Here is a 22064-nt window from a genome sequence, read left to right on the forward strand (position 1 = left end):
AAACATGCCGAGAATTCTGAGGACACAACTGAAAAACGGAGAGTGGTCCCAGACAATGCTAGACAGCGCAGCAGAAGTGACCATAGCTCACAAGATCCTGATGAATCTTCTGGAGACAGTGGACATGAATGAATATATTCAAGTGGAAACTGCAGACACCAGAGTTAGCGTGCCCCATAAACTATATGAAATAACATTACGTATAGAGGGGGACAAAACTAGGAAAATAAGAGGTGTCTTTTGGGAGAATCTATCTAGCAGAGAAAGACTGGCCACCAGTGTTTGTCAGGGAGTGCCCACATGGCAAAGAAATGATTATGCCTGCCTTCTCAAATCACATTCCAATTCATAAAAAATACATATTTGCTAGAAAATGGGCAGCGGCCCAAGCCCCTGCATTATATAAAAATCATGTAGGGTGGGATGGGGATTCTCCTCACCATAAAATCCAGTTAGAAAAAATCAACCTACTGCACAGAGACAGTATCCTGTTAAGCAAGAAGCTAAAAAACAAGTCAGAGAAATCTTAGATCAACTTGAATATCAGGGGGTGATTGAAACATGCACCTCACAAATGAACAATCCTTTGTTTCCTGTCTCCAAGCCAGACGATTCATATCGTCTAGTTTTGGACTACAGACACCTAAACTCCTGTTGTAAAACTTTTGCAGTACAAAACTCACACAGTGCAGCACTAATGAATAATATCGTTCGCAAAAAATATAAAACGACATTAGATATTTCAAATGGGTTCTCCTGTCAAAACATAGCACCTGAAAGCAGATATTTGACCGCTTTCTCCAGCATGGGGACCCCAAAAATATTTTGTCGTCTCCCACAGGGATTCAAGAACAGCGCAGGATTATTTTCAGCCAGGGTAACAGAGTTACTACAAATATATGATGTTGAGGCATTATCTTATGTCGATGACATCTATCTTACAGACGATGACCTGGAGGCACACTTGAAAAGAGTGAACACCATCATACTTGGGTTCGGATCTGAAGGGTACAAATTTAACTTTAAAAAAATCATGGGAGGGAGGAGCCAAGATGGCGACCGGAGCAGACGCTTGAGCGCCCGGCTCCGTTGGCCCTTGGCTCTGTAACAATATCCTGATTCCTATCCTCACCGTTTCTCGAGGTGAAACGTGTGCGACGATGCGCTGACCACGCCGCTACTTCCCCGAAGTCACAGCCTGCCCGGATGCCGGAGTTGTGTAGGATTTTGCTCTCCGCCCTGGACCCTTGCTCCATTGTTGCCCTTGCCGGCCCCTGGAGGCTCCGCAGTCACCGGACCCGCTAGCGCCGACCCGAGCCGCGCGGTCCTGACTTCATTTTACATCATGGACTGCCGCCAGCTGTGCCTGGGAGGTGACGGCCAGACGACTACTGCACCCTGCGCCTGAAGGACTGGGGCTGTGAGGTAAGCCCCGGAGAAACGGGTCTCCTGCCCCGATCTGTGGACCGCGCTGTGGGAGGCTGCCGACCCCATTCTCCTATCGTCCACCCGGCTGCTAAGGGAACCCGAGGGAGGGGTGGCGACTGTTGACGTTCCCTGTGGCGGCGCGGACCTAAGGGGAACTGACTTTTTGTTGCAACCTCCCCCCCTGGCCATTGTATCGTCCTGCGGTAAACATGGCTTTATTTGCCTGCCCGCGGCTGGGGGGTGATACCCCGGTCCTGCCCGCTGCCTGCTTCGCCCTCCCTCCATCAGGCACCAGCTCTACAGTGCCGTCCCGGATTGATGCCGATGTGGGGATGCAGCTTCCGCTGTCATGCGGCTCCGTACTGGCCGTCCTACGGGACTTTCGTTTGCAAATGTGTGCTGGTCTGCAGGCGCTGAGTGAGCAGTTTGACTCCATGCTGTCGGCTGCAGGTCGTGAGCGTTTCGTTTGGCACCAGCAAGGCGTGGGTCTGCCTTTGTCTTCATGCGGGGACACAACGGATGCATGTGATCGTGCTACACTGGTGCCTGCAACTGGCTTTCCCGGCACCCAGGATCAATCGCTCTCCCGCTCAACTGCTGATACTTTGTTTCCCCGTCCATTGCTGCCTGTTTCATTGTTGCCTGCCTCACCTCGTCTGCAGAAGTATCCGGCTGGGCAACACCTACCATCCCCGAGGACTCATTTACTGTTGCCTTCGTCTTCTTTCCTGTGGAACTCCTGCGCTTTAGATGCCATGTTGGGACTTTGTGTGGTGGACAAAGGGACCTCTACAGATGGTCGGCGGCCATTTTATGCTCCTACTTCACTTTCTTCTTCTAAGCGGCCATATTGTCTTTGTTTGCATGGGATGCGGGGCCTTCATGTAGGGGCTGGCTTAATCTCACGCCCGCGATCAGGCCAGGGCTAGACTGATTTATATCGCCATGGTTTCACGGATGGGCTGGACTGGGAATGGAATTGCTATGTATATGCTGTGCGCACTCGTCGCGATCTGTCTTCCTCCATCTATAATGCTGTGACAATTCATTTTAACACGACTGCTTTTGGTGCAGTGGGTTTTCAGTGTGTGGAAGCTATAGATGGCCGAGGGTTTCGGGCGCTCTGATGTTACGTAGGCTCCTCCCCACCTTCTTCTTTTTGGGAGTTTAGATTAGAATAGTCCTATACTTTTTTCACCCCCTTTATCATAGGTGTAAACGTTTTCCTATCTTCCTTTTATTCTATTCTTACTCTCTTTCTTGTCTATATTTCGGGTTTTAAAGGGCGACAGGCACTATGCTGGGGGGGGGGGGGCAGGCCGTAGCCTCCGCATTGGTGTAGGGTGGGGGGGTAACTTACTATTTCTAATTAGTTCTATGGGCCTTTTTTTCCTTTTATGTTTCTGCGCTATACTTGCTTCGATTCTGGGTCCGGGTGTGGGGTTGACTGAGTGGAGGCGGCACTGGAGGGGTGCGCAATTGCTGATGTGACTATCCTGTTGTAGAATTGCACCGCCTCACTGCCTGGGATTTTACTTCCATTGTTGTTTTAATGATGTTGCCGCTCTCCCGTGTTGTGAAGATATCGTGTGGACTCGAATCTCCTTGGTTCTTATTCTTCACTGCTTTTTTCCCTGATAAAATTATATGAAAAACTTTAAAATTAACCTTCATTTCTCCTACCCCCTGGTGTCATGGGTCTCTCCAGTGTACTATTCACAAATCGTTGCTAATTTTGACCGTTGCTGCTAAGGGGCCGTAATGTTTGTATCAGTGCTTAACCGTATCGTGGCCGGCCTGATGGTTGTAGGCCCGTATTTGTTCTTTTAATATGCACGAATAAAGGTTTTCAAAAATGTTAAAAATAAAAAATAAAAAAATCATGAATTGCCCATCTAACTGTCCTATTTTTAGGATATGAATTATCAAGTGAAGGCAAAAGCCTAGCAGACAACTTCTTAGAGAAGTGTGCAGTACTCCAAGCTCCAAAAACGCTGAAATACTTACATTCAATTCTAGGTCTTCTGAATTTCGGAAGAACATACATTCTAAATTATGCAGAGAGGGTTAAACCTCTCTACTAACTAATAAAACCTGATTTTAAACCAATTAATTGGACTCAAAAACACACAGAAATTTTAAGATCATTACAGACAGACATGTTAACTAAAACAAAACTACAAACATGCGCAAACGAACGCGACCTTGTAATCCAAATCATCCCAGGAAGATGCGGATTCACATACCTGACCTCTAATGAGGGAGAAACGGTACCACTTCACTTTAATTAGTCTTTATTCGATATATTTCAATCATAAAAGACATTTTACAAAGAAAAAAAATTTGTTGTTTTTAGTCCCACCCCCTCCCCCCAACCCCACAGAGGTACAGGATCCACAATGATTTAATACAATAAAAAACAAGATTAAAAATCTCCCTATCTCATCCTATTTACATTTTTACATAGTCTTAAAATATCTGTTAAAATAAAGGAAAATAATTCTTTTCTTTAAAAAAGAATTTAAAAAGCTAAATTCATTAGTACCAAAATACAAAAATAACAGTTACTTATACAGCGCACATAATTAGTCATTAATTGATACAGATTGCCAATTCAAATAAGCACAAACAATAACGACAGACAGTAGCAATCCTACAGTTACTCCAGACTCATTTTGCGTGCCCGAATTATCCACATCCAGTGGAGGAATTTTGCCATGGCTATAACAACGGGCTGAGAGGTATCTGTTCTTAAAATCCTAACAGCCTCGTTTGCTGTTCTTAAGCCTAACTGGATGCAAATTGGTTTTAGCCATGAACATCTAGGCATTCTATATTCGGGACAGGCAAACAACACATGTCCAATGTTTTCATTATGATCCGGACAGAAAGGGCACCTTGAGGATTGTACCTTATTTCACTTTGCTGTTAAGGCATTCAAAGGTAGTGTCCCCACCCTCAGCTAATGGTACCTCTTCCGGTCCCCTGGGACCGTGATCCAGTCCCAATAGGATTCTAGGGCCGGCGTGTGCTTGAGCTCTAAGTAATCGTGAGTAAAAGAACGATCAATATGATTCCTAAAACACTTAATCTCTAGCATGCACCAATAAAGCTCGTGGAGTGTCTTTTTAGGTGGAAAAACATTATTTAGGGGATCATCCCACAAATGAGATAACCCAAGTGCCCTATATAAGAGTTTAACTTCTCTCATCCAGACTATCTTACAGCCAGTATCCAGGGTTCTCACTTCTAGGAAGCCTTGGGCATATTGAGAGAGTTCTGGGGTTACCCATAACCTTCTCCAGTAGGCCACTGTTCTATACCTAGCCAAATCCATAAAACTATAAAATCCCAAATCATAATTTAAAGGTATCAATGGGGTTGACATAGGTAAGCCAGTAATGTTGCGGAGAAATTTGTTCTGTGCTACCGTCAACTTAGTAAGGTTACTGGACCCCCAGAGTTCAGCTCCATAAAGAACTGCTGCTCCAACCTTAGCATTGTAGATTTTTAGGACAGGTACCAATAGCTTACAAATCAAACTTGTACACACAAGCTGAAATGAAATTCAGCTCTACTGAAAAAATTCTAACTGCGTGTGAGAAGTTGGCCTGATATATGATGCTCACTAGTTCTAGTGATCACCTTGTATCAGTCCAAACAACCCTTATGGTGATTGGTTGTAAGTCAACCTTACAGACCAGCTATCCTAATGGTAGCATGGACAAAGCAGTCTTAGGCTTAACTCTTTTGGCATGTGAAGCCAGCTGTTTTACCACATATAACCCCTTGAATACCAAGTGAAAGGACACCACACAGGTTGTTATGAAAATAAACAAGATATTTATTAACTAACATACACCTCTGAACTCTTTATGAGATCAGAGGGCTAAGCACATGACAATCTCTTAGGAAAAATACGTTTAAGTTGCACAAATTACGATGGTGCCCTAGGGCACGACAAACCATATACTAAGTAAGTGGAATGTGAAAGTCGATAAAAGGAATGGAGCTGTCCAGAGGCTGTAGGATCGCTGGGACCACGCTATACTAACTCTAGGTAGGGAATAGTAGGCTCACGGAACGCGTGTGCAGAGTGTGAACTCACACCCGAGATGCGTAACAGTGTCTATGGACAGTACAGTTCAAGAAAAAGGTTAGTACGGACAATCCTGACTAGGTAGAACTAAAATGACTGTGGAACTGGACACTAGGAGAGTCAAGCTACCCTTGAGCACCGAAATGCTCGCGTTACCTCACCCACAGGCTGTCGGGTTCCGGCGTTGAAGTCTATGGAGCCTGGAGGAAAAGATGCTGCAGTCGGTCAGGAGGAAGATATCCGGTGTGATCCAAGGGTGGATCAGTGAAGAGAAGAACCTGAAAGCAGAGGGGACAATGTTCAAAGTCACTAGCCAGTGACTGGAGTGGAACCAGGAGTGGAACCAGATGTCGTTGTTGCGATCAGGTGAGGGTGGACGCTTGTCTCTGCAGCCACGTGGACCAGGTGGTGTCTTCGACAACCAAGATGGAGGCACGAGCTGTCCCATGTAGGCTCTCGCTGTCGGCGGTGTCTGCTTCGGATTCGGAGTCAACAGGCCTTGGCAAAGGCAACCCACGCGGTGAGTGGAAACGGCGTATGGAGTGGACCAGGAGGGTCCGGGGTGCTCCTCTTTTGGAAGGGAGCAAGGGCCAGTCTGCAGCAACCAGACCAGCAGTGAAGATTTCGGAGTTCGCCGTCTAGGAGGTCTCTAGCCAGCCGGCAAGTAACCAGACAACGCGTCGAGCAGCAACCAGGCAGAAGGGCCCGCGCAGATCTCGTGGATGCTGGAGGGCTGGTCTTCGGTGCAGGAGCTGCTCAGGGTCAGGGCTTCTCAGTCCCCAAAGCACTTGGACGAGGTTACCTCAGAAGTCGTGCTGGAGCGAAGTGCTGCTTCTTTCAAGATGGCCGGTCCCACGTGTCTCGTCGCACTCACGGATCTCAGCTGAGCTGCAGATGTAGGTAGAGGTCGGAGAGGTCTGGGAATCCGGGTCTCGTCGGGCTCTGAAGTCTGGATCCTTGGAGGAAGACGACAAAGGGAAGCCGCTGGACGCTGATGGTGCCTGCTTGTGCAGGGTGGACACTCCTTGCCCACAAGGGAGATTTCTTCAGTCTTCTGTGGAGCAGAACGTCGAAGTCCAGAGTTTCTTCTTGTAAAGTTGTTCAGGATAATCTAATTTGGAATGGGACCAGCTCCTACCTTTATCCAGCTAAAGGGGGCTGTACTACGACTAGGTCCCTCCTCTGGGTGGGACCAGGAAGGGGGTGGTTACACCCCCTATCCTTTGTCCGGTCTTGCGCCAGCTCTGGGGCTGGAGTGCCCCAGGAACTGGTTTAGACCGGAGTATGCACAGGGACACCTTGTGTGCCCCAGGCATGTCTCATTCCTTTCAGCCCTGTCCTACCTAATACACAAAATCCTGTCTGGGGTGGTGCTAGCACCTCCCAAGGCAGGAAACCCTTTGTCCAAGCCTCCCTCACTGGAAGGACTCCCAGCAGCAGGAGGTCAGACTTGTGTCTGTGGTGGCAGCATCCATTTTGTGATGCTGAGGCTCGAGTTAACTTTAAGCGGGGTTCACAGTTACATACATGTTGTGTCCCTCTAGAAGGGTGGAATGCTACCCCCGTCGCCAGAATTGGCGAGGGGGTAGTATTCCAATTCGTATGACACCTTACTCGACATGTTTTGGTAATGCTATACCAAAGTTGGCAATAACCGCGAGGATTATAATGCCCTTAAGAGTATATGGTATAGCGTTATCATGGAAACAGCTAAAGGACTTGGTTCCGAAAGCTGCAGACAGGCTCAGCTCATGCTAGAGCACCATCTCACATAATTCCAAGCACTCTGCCTTCAGGATTGATAAGGCCTGCCATAGGAGTGACTGATAGGAGGATATGTGTCCATTTTAGGGTTAGATATAGGGATACTATATCTAAAGCAAAGGGTGGTTACACCACCATGCCCCAGCTGATTGATCAGCCAGTTGTGTCAGATTTGGATGGCCAGCCAGGGGTGGCATAATACATGCTGCAGCCCCTGGTAGGCCCTGGGTGCACCTATGCCCTGGGTACCTAAGGTACACTGTACAGGGACTGATAAGGTGACTCAGTATCCAATTAGATATGCACCTAAGGTACATGGTTGTCAATTTAGAGAGCGCACAGCTAGGCTGTGGGTCTGATTAGCAGGCCCCCAGCCAGGGAAAGTCGTAAACCAGTGAAGCAAAAAGCAAAAATCGGGGGTGACCATAGGATTGCAGACCCTGCTCTCCTACACTGCGGTTCAAACTGCTGTAGCAAAAGAAAGAGCCCTCGCACGAGGTAAACGTATAATAATCGTTACACCGGTACCTGCCCTAGAAGCAGTAACAAGAGCAAGCATTCCCAATGCTAAAGCTTTACATCCGAGATGGATACAATGGGTTAATTCTCTTGCTGCACCAGACGTAGTATACAAATTTGATCCTAACTTGCCAACACAAGAATTTCTACAATACGAATATGAATGTATTCTGCCAACCGAAATCCTGCCTCTCGAACATTACGGATGTATAATATATACAGACGGATCAGCACAACCCGCAGTTGGGGGTAAACAAGCCTATAGTGCTGCGTGAGCGATCGTTAAAGGTCGTTGGCACGAAGGAAAATTTAGACCATTGGTCACTAAAACTCAATCACTCGGAGACTGTACAGCTCAGCGAGCTGATCTACAGGCTTTTAAGATGGCACTTGAAAATACCGATCGCAAATTCCCCACACTAATAGTGTGCGATTCTTATTACTGTGTCCAGTCTTACAATGAATACTTGCAGAACTGGGTTCAAAACAACTTCAAAGATGCAAAAGGTGGCACAATCAAGCATAAAAAGCTTTGGGAACAAGTAGTTCTTTTACAGAAAGAACTATTTATTTATTTATTTATTTTTACAATTTATACAGCGCGAACAAATGCCCGTAGGCGTCTCGGCGCCAGAAACTGTGCGTAGAGTTCCCACAGAGGCTAAATCGGCAGCTATTCTTGACCAAACAGCCAGGTCTTTATTTTTCTGCGAAATTGCATCAGGGACGGGCTTTTTCTGATGGCTACTGGCAGAGAATTCCACAATCTGGGAGCAGCCACCAAGAAGCGCCTATCGCCCCAAGTGACTGTTTTGGTTTGTGGTACCAGCAGAAGGTTGAGGTTGTTAGATCGGAGCGATCTTGTGGATAAGTGGAACCTAAGATGGGCTTTCAGGAAATGCGGGCCATGATTATGCAGTGCTTTGTATACTATGCAAAGCGTTTTGAACTTAATCCTATTCCGGATCTTAAGCCAATGAAGATCTTTTATGGTCTACAAAAGACACATGTGATTCATACACTGAGTCATCAACGTGATGGCGTTCATGTTGCGGGGAATTCATTGGCTGATGAGGCCGCGAAAGCAGCTGTACAAACGGCTTCCGTAGCTGCCATTACTTGGTCAAAAACAAAAATAGACAGCGAGATAATGCAAGCTGTCAGTGCTTTACTAAAAGACTGTGGTAAGACACTCCCGAAAGGCTTTCCAGTAAAGTACTCATACGAAACTGATGCAAACAACGTTCCGTTTGCTCTAATCCCTGTAGTGGGGGATAGAGCAATTCCAAACACGGAACACAGGTTAGGACTAAATGTAGCGGTACACGAACGGCTCGCTTCTGAACAAGCTGGTGTTTCCGCCACAGTATCATTATTAAAACAGAGATATTGGTGGCCACGCATGAGAAAACAGACTAGGAACTATGTTCTAGAATGTGAAATATGCCAAAAAATGAAAGTATCAACAGTGAAACGACCAGCGCAGACGCCCCTTCTAATCTCAGACAAACCATTAGCATGTGTTTACTTGGACCACTGTGGTCCCTTACAAAGGGACGGCAACTATAAATATATCATGGTCGCAGTAGATTCCTGCACAAGATTCATTTGGATGTGGCCCCAGCGCTCGGCTGACGCCAGAACTGTTATAAAAGATTTGCGAGTGTTTATCGGCACATACGCAATTGGCATGCTACATTCTGACCAGGGTCCTGCGTTTAGCTCTTGGGCTTACAAGGAGGCCATGGTCAGCATCGGCATTGCATTGCGGTATTCTAGTCCATTCCATCTCAAGGGAAATGCGGTAGTGGAGAGCAAAAACTGTGACATAAAGCAATCTATAATAGCGAGGGTATTAGGTTCGGGTGATGGGTGGGTCAAACATCAAGTAATTGTCCAACGTAGTCTTAATAATCTGCCAAGAAATTCTCTAGGAGGTATCACTCCGTACGAACTATTGTTTGGTACAAGACTGATCATTCATGATCTCGATTGTCACACTTCAGTGGTGAAACAAAAAATCTTTGATATCAAAGATCGTTTGGCTGTTTTACAGGACTTGAATGAAACAAGAAAAAGTCTAAGTAACGAAAAGCTAAAGCCAATGACCACTGAAGAAAAAAACCACCTGTCGCAGCAAGACCTGTCTGGATTCCAAAGATTGGGGATCTGGCCAGAGAAAAGATTGCGGTGAAGAAGGAATTTGGGCCTTCTTACAGAAAAGCAGTACCTGTCTTAGCCGTCAGCGGAACAAGATCAGTAGTACTACCGCCCCTTGCTGGTAAAAAGGAGAACCGAGTTGTATCAATCGACCTGGTAAAACCACAATCATGTGGCGAATTATAAGTAGTAGGCCCAGTGGACTCCCAAGAAATAGCAGAAGACCAAATCTTGCTACAATCGAAGAGGTTCAAACTGAAAGACTAATCACTTTTGATAAACCTGCAGTGAATAAAAAAGGACTATGCAACAAAGCCATGGAACTTTTGCCTCTTGAAACCCAAATTGCAACAGTTCGTCAAGAAACACCTGTCTACAATGATGTAGCCTCGGACTATGGTAATATGAAAAAGGAAGAAGCAACTACATAGATTAATAACAATCCTGATGCCATCCAAACAATTGACAGAACTGCATCTGGCTACTTCATCAATTTCGATGACTTTTCTGATGATCGAAGTGAACATGGAGACAAGCCAGCAAACAAAACTTTCAAAAAGAAAATTACAGAGCTCTTTCATCAACTCAGAGAAACATATCTAATTTCACCTTGGATTGAATTATGGATTGTGTTAGGTGTACTTCTCCTCCTTCTGTGGCTCATCTTGGTTTTAAGTTTGGGTCGATTTATTGATGGAAAATATAGTACAATGGACACAGCAAGTCAGAACATCAACTTGGTCCTGAAACCACACAGATCTCCTCACATCGAAAAAAGAGAACTATCATCAGTGAACATCACAGCCATCCCTATACCTGGTGGTGTAGCATGGGACAAAACTGACTATGAAATCTATGGCCCGGTTGAGCTCTTGAAATATCCACACCAATTCAAGATCTCTTTAAGTGACTTTGTATCATCTAGTACTTTCTCTGATGATTGGGACTTTGAAAATATTAATAATATGATGTCAGATTTAGAAATGTAAGCAAAATTTACAGAACATGATTATTTACAGGGTTCTTCGAATTATGAAGAAATGTATTGCTTCAATCACGCATCACCGGAGGCTCCAGGGGGAGAATTGCAGGTCGGACTACCCGCCCCCGAGGCCAGCGGGGGCTCGAGCATCCAGGCAGCCCCTCCCTCCACCACCAGCTGTGAAATACTGTTCGCGAGTCCCGCTTCGCGGGACACGCATCACCGGAGGCTCCAGGGGGAGAATTGCAGGTCGGACTACTCGCCCCAGAGGCCAGCGGGGGCTCGAGCATCCATGCAGCCCCTCCCTCCACCACCAGCTGTGAAATACCGTTCGCGAGTCCCGCTTCGCGGGACACGCATCACCGGAGGCTCCAGGGGGAGAATTGCAGGTCGGACTACTCACCCCAGAGGCCAGCAGGGGCTCGAGCATCCAGTTAGCCCCTCCCTTCACCACAAGGAGTACTTAATCAAGCGGCATCCCTTGTCCCGCAGGCCGCGCCGGGAGAAGCCCCTGACAAGGGCGAGACAGTCTGCGACAGTCAGAGGCAGGAGGAGGCAGGGCCGGGCCAGCCCTCTGACATCGCAAGATGGGTAAGCGCAAGAAAGTCATTGATGTAGAGGAGGGGGGAAGTAAAGCGAAGGTACAAGACATTCAAACTCTATTTTGACGTATCTCTCTTCTGCTGTGGGGGCACTTACAAAGGAGATTGCGAATGCTGAACAGGAACTGGGCCTGATACCTTCTGTCCAACCCACTACCCCCAATACTCAGGACATCCAGGGCCCTGCCAACACTTCCCATATTCCTCTTGAACGTGAGGTGATTATTGCTAACCCCATCCCACCAGCTATTTCTGGCGCTGGTCCACTTTCAGACAGCACCACCACGCTTCCCGTTTCTCTAAGCGCCCAGCAGTCTCACCCATCCTCAAAGCGGAAACGGGGAAAACCAAAAAACGCCCCTATTGAGGCCTTTGTGGCACCAGACTCTTTGGGAGACCAGATGGAGGCCCTTTTTGTTGCCCGGGTAGACCCCCTGCTTCTGGGTATTGCAAAGGACATTGTGGACACCTTGAACACTTGCTTGGAGGGTCTCTTAAAGAAATGTTCACTTCTTGATAGACTTGTGCACGAACATACCTTGAATTTAAAAGGACATAACGTGGGGCCTGAGGGGCATGGAAAAAGTGGTAATGAGAGGGTCAAAACAAGGGAATTATGTTCACTTTGTAGCGAGGTGGAGCAAGCTAACGTCAGGTCGAGGGATTCCTTCACCTTCCACAATGGCCCGGCGGTAACCTCACCACACCTCAGCATCCCCGCCCGCCCCTTTGAACAATCTAATGCACCTACTTACAAGAGGGTAAGGACCAGTCAGGTCAACTTGGATCTGCCCCCCGAAGCTGCCTGACTTGTTGCCATTCTCATCGGGGTCCCCCTCATAAAAAGGGAGAGCTTGAATCCGTCCCAAACCTCATGGTAAAGGCCCGTTCTTGGTGTGATGATGCTTGCAGTGGGGCTAATACCTCCAACAGGATTATCCTTGCGAGGAGGGTGGGTTGGATAGAAAGGCGCCGGAAGACCGTCTAAGGGGACTGTGTCATAATTAATTTTAACAGGGCCAACTTGGCCAATAGGCTGTTCTGGAATGGCTCATACATATCAGAAAGTGACCAACTGAGACCTGTCCCCTTGGGTTATTTCTATCCCCCCTCAGTAAAGAACTATGGTGACCAACGACTACCAACAAGGAGGTGGGGGTTGACCCCAGCACCGGGAGGAGCAAGTTCAACTGTGCACCTATACCTCAAGGACAGACACTGTAGCCCCGACACCTAATTCCCATCTAGTGCTGCTGTGGGGTGCGGGCCGGCCCCGAGTAATCGTTTTGCCCCTCTGTCTGGCCTAGAAGAGATTGATTGACTGCTGGACACGAGGCTTGCGCCTATGGATGGGGCCTCCATTTCCAATGAGGTTGCGGCTTGTAAAATTCTTAGCTGGAACGTGGCTGGTGTCAGAGCCAAAAGGGGAAATGATGCATGGGTTAGTTTTGTCGTCAGTCACGACATCATAGCACTCCAGGAAACATGGGACACCTCGCCTGGGTTCTGGCTGGATGGTTTCACAAGCTTTGCCGTCCCGTCAGTCCCTAGTATCACTGGTAGAGCCAAGGGAGGACTTATTCTCCTTTCTTCTTTAAAACTTAAGGGGGCATTAAAAATGATTAATAGCTGTCCACCAAATATTCTTATCGTGGAAAGGGAGGTTTCCCCCAGCAGGAAAACCTTCTTTATTCATTTTTATAATTCCTGGAATAGGGAAAATGGTAATGATCATATCGCCACCCTCGAATCCTTTTTACTTTCAGTCGGTCAAGATAAAAACACTAATGATGAGTTCGTCCTATTAGGCGATTTTAATATTGACCCCTGTAATAATATGTGTAGCACAGGTGACCCTATGGGCCCTCCTGGGTTGGAAGCCCCCCATTTTGAGCACACCAAGGCCGGAGAGGCATTGGAAGAGATGTTAGCTAACTTTAATCTATTTGAACTAACGACTCCGGAGGGGAAGATGAGACTTATTACCTATAAGGGCTCAGACCCTGGTTCTATTATAGGCTATATATTTGTGACCTCTGGTATCCTACACGGGGTTGTTTCCTATGCAACCATTGCTTCCCCATTTAGTGCCCACAATCTTGTCTTACTCTAGGTGTAATGGGGGGACTCTATGGGACCTATGTTTTGCCCCGTTAAGATAAGGCCAGCCCTACGTCCTGTGGATCAGGGGAGAAGGTTAAAGTGGGCAAACGTGGTCCCGGAAACCTTTTATGCAGACCTCCTCACAAAAATAGAGGGTTATATGGCAATCTGTGAGGACCCTAGTGCGGTAAATTACGAAATAATGGGGGCATTTGAATCCATATGCACTCAAATTTCAATAGACCTGCCGGCCAAACTAGGGCAGGGAGCAAATTATCACCGTCGATGGTTCGACACTAAGTGCTCGAAAGCACACAGAGCACTTATGTCAGCTTTAAAACACAATCCGAGAGACAAGGTAGTCATCACACTGTTAAGGAGAGAGTACAAGCTAGCTATTAAACAACGGAAGGACGACATAAAGGCAGCGGCTTGGGAAAATCTACTTTCAGTTGATGTTCTTCGTAACAGCAGCAAATTCTGGGCTATTATTAACGAGCCTTTTTTCTCGGATCTGGACAATAATGCCACGGACTGAGTCATCCCCGATGACAAATGGTTGAGCCACTTTAGAGCAGTATACGGTGACTCGGGCTCTGAAGCCTCTGGCTGTCCACGAACAGTCCGTGAGGCCGGACCAGTAATCTTCTATGAAGCAGAGGTGGAGTTAGCAATTTTAGAGTCAACTAAAAACAAAGCCCCGGGGCCGGACGGGGTGCCAGCAGATTTTTATAAACATTCCCGAAGCTTTGGGCCAGAATCTTGTTTAATATATTTAATGCCGCTAATGGTAATCTGTTCCCTACTTCTTGGGCCACTTCAATAATAGTGCAGATTTTTAAAAAAGGCCAGCGCGATGACCCAGGGTGTTATAGACCCATATCCCTTCTAGATTCCGCAATTAAAATATTAGGCAGAGTCCTCCTGTTGAACTTGAGGGACAGTATTGAGGGATGTGGGGGCTATCTAACATCCAATATGGGTTCAGGGAGAAAAGAGGCACCCTGGAGCAGTGTTTCAATTTGCACATGTTTATTGCCAAGTACACGGTAGCCAAGGAGGGGGTCACTATTTCTGGCCTTTATGGACCTCTCCTCGGCCTTCGACCTAGTGAATAGGGCCAAATTGTGGGCAATCCTTCTGGAACTTGGTATAGACGGGGCATTGGTTAAATTTATGGCATCCCTTCATCAAGAGTTGTTTTCTCAAATTCGGGTCACTAACGAGGGAAGGTGTACTACCCGCTTTAAATCGATTCGTGGAGTGCCCCAGGGTTGTATTTTGGCCGCCCTCCTTTTCACCATCTATATTAATGGCCTGGTCGCTATCTGGAGGAGGTGGATGGGGATGTCCCGCGTATAGTAGATACAAAGATCCTGCTCTCCTATACGCGGATGACGCTGTCCTCATAGCCCGCACTGGCAATGGTCTGCAGCTTTTACTTGATGCCTTTGGGGCATTTATGGATAGGCTAGACCTAAATGTGAATGCTAACAAATCACACACCATGGTGGTTGGATTCCATAGGAATAGGGGCAAACGAAACATTTTTAAATGCAAGGGTGATGTGCTTACCAGAGTGGCAGTGTTCCCATACCTGGGGGTGCTCTTTGACGAGAGGGGTTCTTGGGGCCCCCAGGTAAGGGCAAAGAACTTATCTGTGGCTAGATCAACTGCGGCACTCATGGGGTTCACAAAAAGGTTGGGGGCCAGGCCAATGGAGGCCCTGCTAAAGGTCTATAATGCTAAATGCATATCAATCGCAATGTATGGGTCAGCCATATGGGGCTATGTACATCTAGAGACAATCCAGAGGGTAGAAAACAGGTTTTTGCGTTCCTTGCTGTCTGTGCCCCAGTCGACTCCGACCTTTTCGACTCACGCGGAGATGGGCTTGGACCAGGTCACCGACAGGCTTAACCTGGCGCCGTTAATATTCTGGCTTAAGATTTGGCTTAGCAAGGAACTAACCCTTAACCATGCGATTTTAGCAGATGTAATGTCCTTAGACCACTCCTATAAAGTGCCCTTGTTGGCTTGTCTGAGAAGGTCCTTTGAACATCTGGGACGCCCGGACCTCTTCCTATTACCATCTAGCATTAGGAAGGTGGATGTGAATCTGGTTAAAAAACACTTTATGGATAGGGCCAGACTAGTCCGGGAGGAAAGGGAGTTGTTGAAACCCACAGTGCTATCTCATTATATGCTATTAGGTTCTACCTCACTCGAGCAATACCTCATGTCTGTTACAAAGCCACTTCATAGGTTTTTATTGGTTAAGTTTAGATTTAACTTGATTCATTTTTATTTGGGCAATTATCCATCCTGGGTCAAACCAGATTTAGCCACCCCTTGCATTTGTGACCAATTTTCAACCCAAGACACAAAGCATTTTGTTATGTTTTGCGGGCTCCTCTCAGATATTAGAAAAAAATATCTGCTGCCTATTTTGAAGGAGGCTGGCTTTACGCAAGTGAGGCCGGAATTAGTTTTCCTCCAGTCTTTGAGCAGCGACCGCATCATATTTTGTGTGGCTAATTTCTTAGTGGCAGCATCTAGGAAAAAAATATATAATGCGCCACGGTTTGTGACATAATGAACCTTAAATCATGTAATTTATGTAATTCTTTTTTCCTGACTCATTGTATTGCACATGTTGAAAATTTATCAAAATGTTTTAAGTGTATATAAATGTTTTTATGCCTTTTATGATTTTATAAATCGAATAAAGTGTATTTGATTGACTGTATTGCTTTAATCACTTTGGGCATTATTATCTGCATAAATCTGCTAATCCTAGAAATGTTTTCAGTTATAATCAGTGGGGACATAATCCAACTCCGCCAAAAGGCAGTTCGAAAACATTTTATGAGAAATTCCCATACTTCTCAGGGTTTAATATCACTAATCCAGAAACGTTTTATTTCAAAATGTTAAATAAGACAGGAATGAAAAACATGTTGACAAATACTAAACTGATTTATTCTGAAAAATTTTATGAAAAAATGTCTACATTTAGTTTTGAATTTTGGAAAAACAACATTGAGACAAAATCCATTTGGGGTACAAAAGAGTGGCAGGTACAAGGTTTAGAATCATTATTTAGAGCCTGCATGATCCCAGAACAAATAATGTTCCTGAATGACACCATTCAACAGACAACCTGTCTTGGCCTAGCCAAGATGAAAGATTTAAACAACCCGTCTATACCAAAGCCAATGCCTTATAGAAACACCACTACAGATGAAGGGTTAGACGTGTCATATATTTAAAAAAAAAAAAGAACAATTCCTGATTGGAACACATGGTTGATCTGGCCCACAGACACTAATAACTGTCAAGATAGATTCCTGAATAAAATACAGGGGTTCAAACTGAATAGGCCAGACCCAAGATATTCCCAGAGACAACATCCAGGGATAATTACAACATACAGTATAGGAAAACTATGCCTCGATTGGCTACAGAAATCCACACTACCCGAAATTAAGCAACACTTCACTTTACTTAAAGAAGGTGCTGACTTGCGAGATTTCATAATGGAACCTTGAAAACAGCGTCAAAAACGTTTCATATACGTCGGTATATACGCAGCTTACAATGAAGCTTGGAAAATAACACAAATTGAAACTGCAGGAAAAATACGAGAAATTGATCGTATTAACTTGAAAAAATCGCTTTCTGTAGTGGATAATGGGTTAACGACTCTGTCCTCCAGAATTTATTCACTGGACAGCATTGTATCATCTGCTATTGATATAGAACAGGATATGCTAATGTTACAACATGGTCAATCTTACTGAAAGACAAATCTCATTGGCACAAAAAGGAGCAGACTATATGGTGCTGAGCATTGAAAAACTAGAAAGATTACCATTGACAATGTCAGAAAGACCGGTCATTGAATGGATAATACATGGCACCATTACAATCCCGATAACAACTTTCCGGTTTCAATACTGCCTAAAGTAAATACCAGCAGGCCTGTATGAAAGGTTGGGTAAAGGATACATCAAGTCAACCTGGAATTTACCTTATACACATAGATGTTATAGTGAAGGGAAAAAAGAGGTATTTCTTAGTGGTAACAATTGTAAAAAATCACTAAGCGGTACACTTCTGTGTCAAGGTATTAACTTGCATGGAGCCTGCAAAGGTTCATCAAACAACCTTTCATGTCATCTGCACGGCACCCCTGCTACACAGATAGAGCCCTTTTTCAGACAACTTTCCAACGGTAGCTACGTTATAATAAGTGACCACAGCTGTAGTGGCATGATGCCAGGAAAAGCCTATCTCGTGAGCGTTACTTCCAGGGTCATTTGTTGTATGCAAGTATTGTATCCAAACAGTAATCCAGACATGGAGGCAGCAATATGGCCTTCTGTGAATATCTCGTCTATTCGAATTGATACTGTAAGCAGAATGAAGTCTATTCTTTTACAGACAACTGTGCCTTTAACCTCGTCCAAAGAGACGTATGACCTGCAAGTTGCAAGGACAGCGGCAATGATACATACCCTATTATCGACAAATTGCCCCGTGTATTTCGTCGAAATGTTAAGCCATATCTTAAACATGTCTGATACCAGTGGCATCGCACATGTATTTAAGACAATTTTTTCGGGACTGTTAGCACCCTTTGAAACAGTTCTGGGCATCTTCCCGAATTTTGTGCATTCCTTTTTCGGTGGCCTGCCTCTTATTTTGGGACTCATAGCAGGAATTTTATTTTTATTCCTTCTGCTCCGATATGGCAAGCCAAGTCACAGACAAAACTCAGGCTACGATGGAAGAAACGATCCTAGCAATACGATACCGAGAACGTATCACTAAAGTCCTCAGATTGGCCTGGCTAAGAGATCTGAATACTACCTGGTTTCTTTCATTCAGACCAATCTGGCAAGATTGCATCTTACCTGTGCTTCGATGTCTGCTATGCGGAGAAGAATGCGTGTTGGACGTCTGTCTTACACTACCATCAGCAGTACCAATGGATATCGATGCTTTGCTTGGTTCGGTAACTGCTCACGCAACGTGTTGTCCCCAGCGGCTACCTCTTCTGATGACGGCATTCGTGGAGACTTCACCATTACGATTAGGTGGCGGTGAAGTACGAGATGAAAGCTTCACCACACAGGTACAACCTTCTGTGACCATTGCTGATCTAAACACCGATGATGGCAATGCATCGCATATATGCACTATTTCCGATTTTTCAGAGTTGGCCCAACTTTCACCTACTGTTGTATACAAATTTTTTGCCTGCCTATCTGAGGTAATGTTCTCTTTTAACAACAGGAATAATATTTGAAATAGCGAGCACACAGCGTTCCCTGAACTCTGAATTCGGCCTTCAGTTTTTATAAACAACACTGCTGAAAACATTTTGAACTATTTTTCTTCCCGAAAACAAAATTATTTTTCTCCAGTTCCCAAAATATTTACCTTTTTTCTGGAACATGGTACTCTGCTTAAAGTAGAACTATTCTTAAAGAACAGAACTTCTATTTTTAGAGACTCTAAAGACAATATTTTGAATCAGCCTCTAGCACATGTAAAATCCTGTATAAATATGTGATGAAATGGTCACGGCCTTTTCTTCTGTATTAAGAGCCATTTCATAAATGTAAATTTTGTGATTCATTCAGTGAAGATTATAATGCACTACAGAAATTTTATCTGAATGATACCACTGCTTTAAAACGTACAGTATAATACTCATTTTCGTGTATCTATACCATTTCAAATGCATTTGATGTATTTTGGGGTTGGCTGGAAAACACATGCACACTTATATGTTTATATATTGCTTAGTATTTAGTAATGATGGAAATTATAAGGTGGAGTGGGTGTTGTGAACGTATCTAGGACCCTAATTAAATATTCCCGATTTATGCCCTTATGTGGTTATAACAAATCATGTCCTTATAAAGGCATAAGAATCATATCCATATTTAGTCATAGCCAATGCAGTCCAAATACGGCAAGGCTACTTCCCTAGACTCCTGCTAAGTACAACACTTTCGTTAAACAAACCAAGCCTCCAGCAGCCCGGGAATTCCCCCTGCTTCTGTTTTGATTTGTCCTAGAACTCCTGAGAGTCCTGAAAGAACTGCCAGTTCTTAGTGACGTCTTATGTCCAACCTTACGGCAAACACGGCACCTTCCAGGTATAAATATACCAGCATTTGCCTTAAGCAACACACGGTGGTTTGGAGCAGAGCGGCTATCTACTTACCCAAAGCCCAGCTGATGCGAGTGCCGAAGGAAGCCGACCCTCCCATTTGACGCACTGAGAAAGACGCTGTCTTTTCTCCTGCCGAGAAATCCAGCTCCAGTGTTTCCAGTCACCCTTGCGGGTTGCTGGGAGATCGAGTCCTGAGAAAGAGATACAAGACCTCCTTCATTCAAAAAACCAAGGTATGGAGCTGATAAGATCCTTAGAGAATTCTTAATTCAGATTCTTGGCAAAACTAACTTAACTTAAACTGCAGCTCACTTACTCCTTCCCGCGTACTAGGCTTAGGTAAAGTACACCAGGGTAGGCGTATTTTAGAAGCACCAGTTGAGTACTTTTAGTCAACTTTTATCATTGTATGTATTGTATATATTTTATCCGTTTTAAGTATCATATGGCTCAGAAACCATATCAATGCTTTTACAGTATTATTTCATAATACTCCTTTTACTGTACGCACTTTACTTTATAAGTATTGCAATTGTGGCAATTCACTTCTCTTGCATGAGAAAGAAGACTGCTCAATAAATAACACCTTTTATTGAAAACGCCCGTCTCTCTATTTCTCTGCACTCTGGTGAAACTAAGCATGCACGATTGACTGAGTGAAATAGCTATCTATTGTTTTCCACGACTCTGGAGATATACTCCTTATTCTGGAGGCAGCAAAGTTGCCATGTTTATGCGGTTGTCAGAAGCTAATCTCTTCTTGTCTATTCAGGAAAGTTAACTCATTCCTGTTCACTCGAGAAAGTTTCTAGTGACCTCTGAGCTAGCTGGCATTCATAATTAAGTCTAACATATTCAGTAGAGACCTCAGTCCTATGTCTAAACTACCATTTATGTTATTCCAATGCACTGAGCCTATTGGGAATATAGGAACTACACTACAACGCACAAGACTATCCACTAAAGCAGGCCGTGTGTATTCTGTACTGCACAGGTACGGCAATGCGAGTTTAAATGCTGGTAATCCAATACCAAACGATATGAACCGTCAGGCTTGGTCACAGTAAAAAGAGGGTTATTCATTGGTGACACACAAGTTTCAATCACACCTTGATATTCCAATTGTTCAAGGATTTCCGCAACGGAAGCCTTCGCTTCACGCTTTATGGGATATTGAGGTTGAGGCTGTGGCATAGACCGCAAAGGAATTTCGTGGTGTGGGGAAAATTTATCCCATCCACAGTGTATACGGTACAGAGCCGGCGCAAGGGCTTTAGCCCACTCTTCTGCAAAATTCAGCAAATGCTCCTTCGAGACCGTGTGCGCGAAACAAGGGAGGATTACCTCCTCCCCTCTCTGAGCCGCGAGCACAAAAGGCTGGGGCCAGTCAGCCTCCGCTAACAAAATGCCATAAGAAGTCCTAAGATTCTCCCAAAATACCCCCTCTATGGTACGTTGAATGTCACCTTCAAAGAATAAGACTATTTCATAGTCTGTCAGGGGGAGCTACTCTAGTGTCAGCTGTCTCCACAACAACATGGTCCGTCGCTGTCACCTTCAGTAGTGGACGCAGGGCCTCTCGCACTATGGTAATCTCCGCCGCGCTGTCCAGCAAGGTCAGAGCCCATGTCAGATTCCGAAGCTGGGTTCTCACCATCTGTGGCATATCTGTGTGCTGTTAAAGCAGCAACTTTCTTTTTCAGAAACTGGGGTCTCTTCGGTGTAGAATCGTCCTGCTTGCCTTTACCGTCTTTCGGGCGGGGCTGGTCACCTCCTTGTTGACCACCCGACCCCTGTCGCCTCCTCCACCACCGGTCGAAAAGGCCGATGACTCCTGAAAAGAACGAGGAGAGCGTTGGTCAGAAAGCAGAAAACGATCAGGTGATTTTATCATCGCGCGATCGTGCAAGTCATAAACACGTTCTGGGGGCGCAGGCAATGGAGACGCAGGACGAAACTCCTGTTTCTGTTGCTGTTGTTGCTTTCCCTGTTTTTGTTTTTTAGGCCAATTTCGTTTTTTGGTCTTGGGCTGGTCGTCGGTTTCTGACTTCTGCCCTGGGGTTGTTTTTCCTCCTTAGTAGAAAAAGGCTTGAGACCCCTCCTATTGCAGCCCACGGTTTTATAAGCCGCCACAATAATCCTCGCTAACTGCCTGGGGTTTTCGGCATCGGGAATTGCCTGCGAAGCATTGGCAACCTGAAAGTTCACTGCATCCCC

The sequence above is a fragment of the Lissotriton vulgaris genome, chromosome 9 (assembly GCF_964263255.1).
Source record: "Lissotriton vulgaris chromosome 9, aLisVul1.2, whole genome shotgun sequence".
NCBI classification, from domain to species: Eukaryota; Metazoa; Chordata; class Amphibia; order Caudata; family Salamandridae; genus Lissotriton; species Lissotriton vulgaris.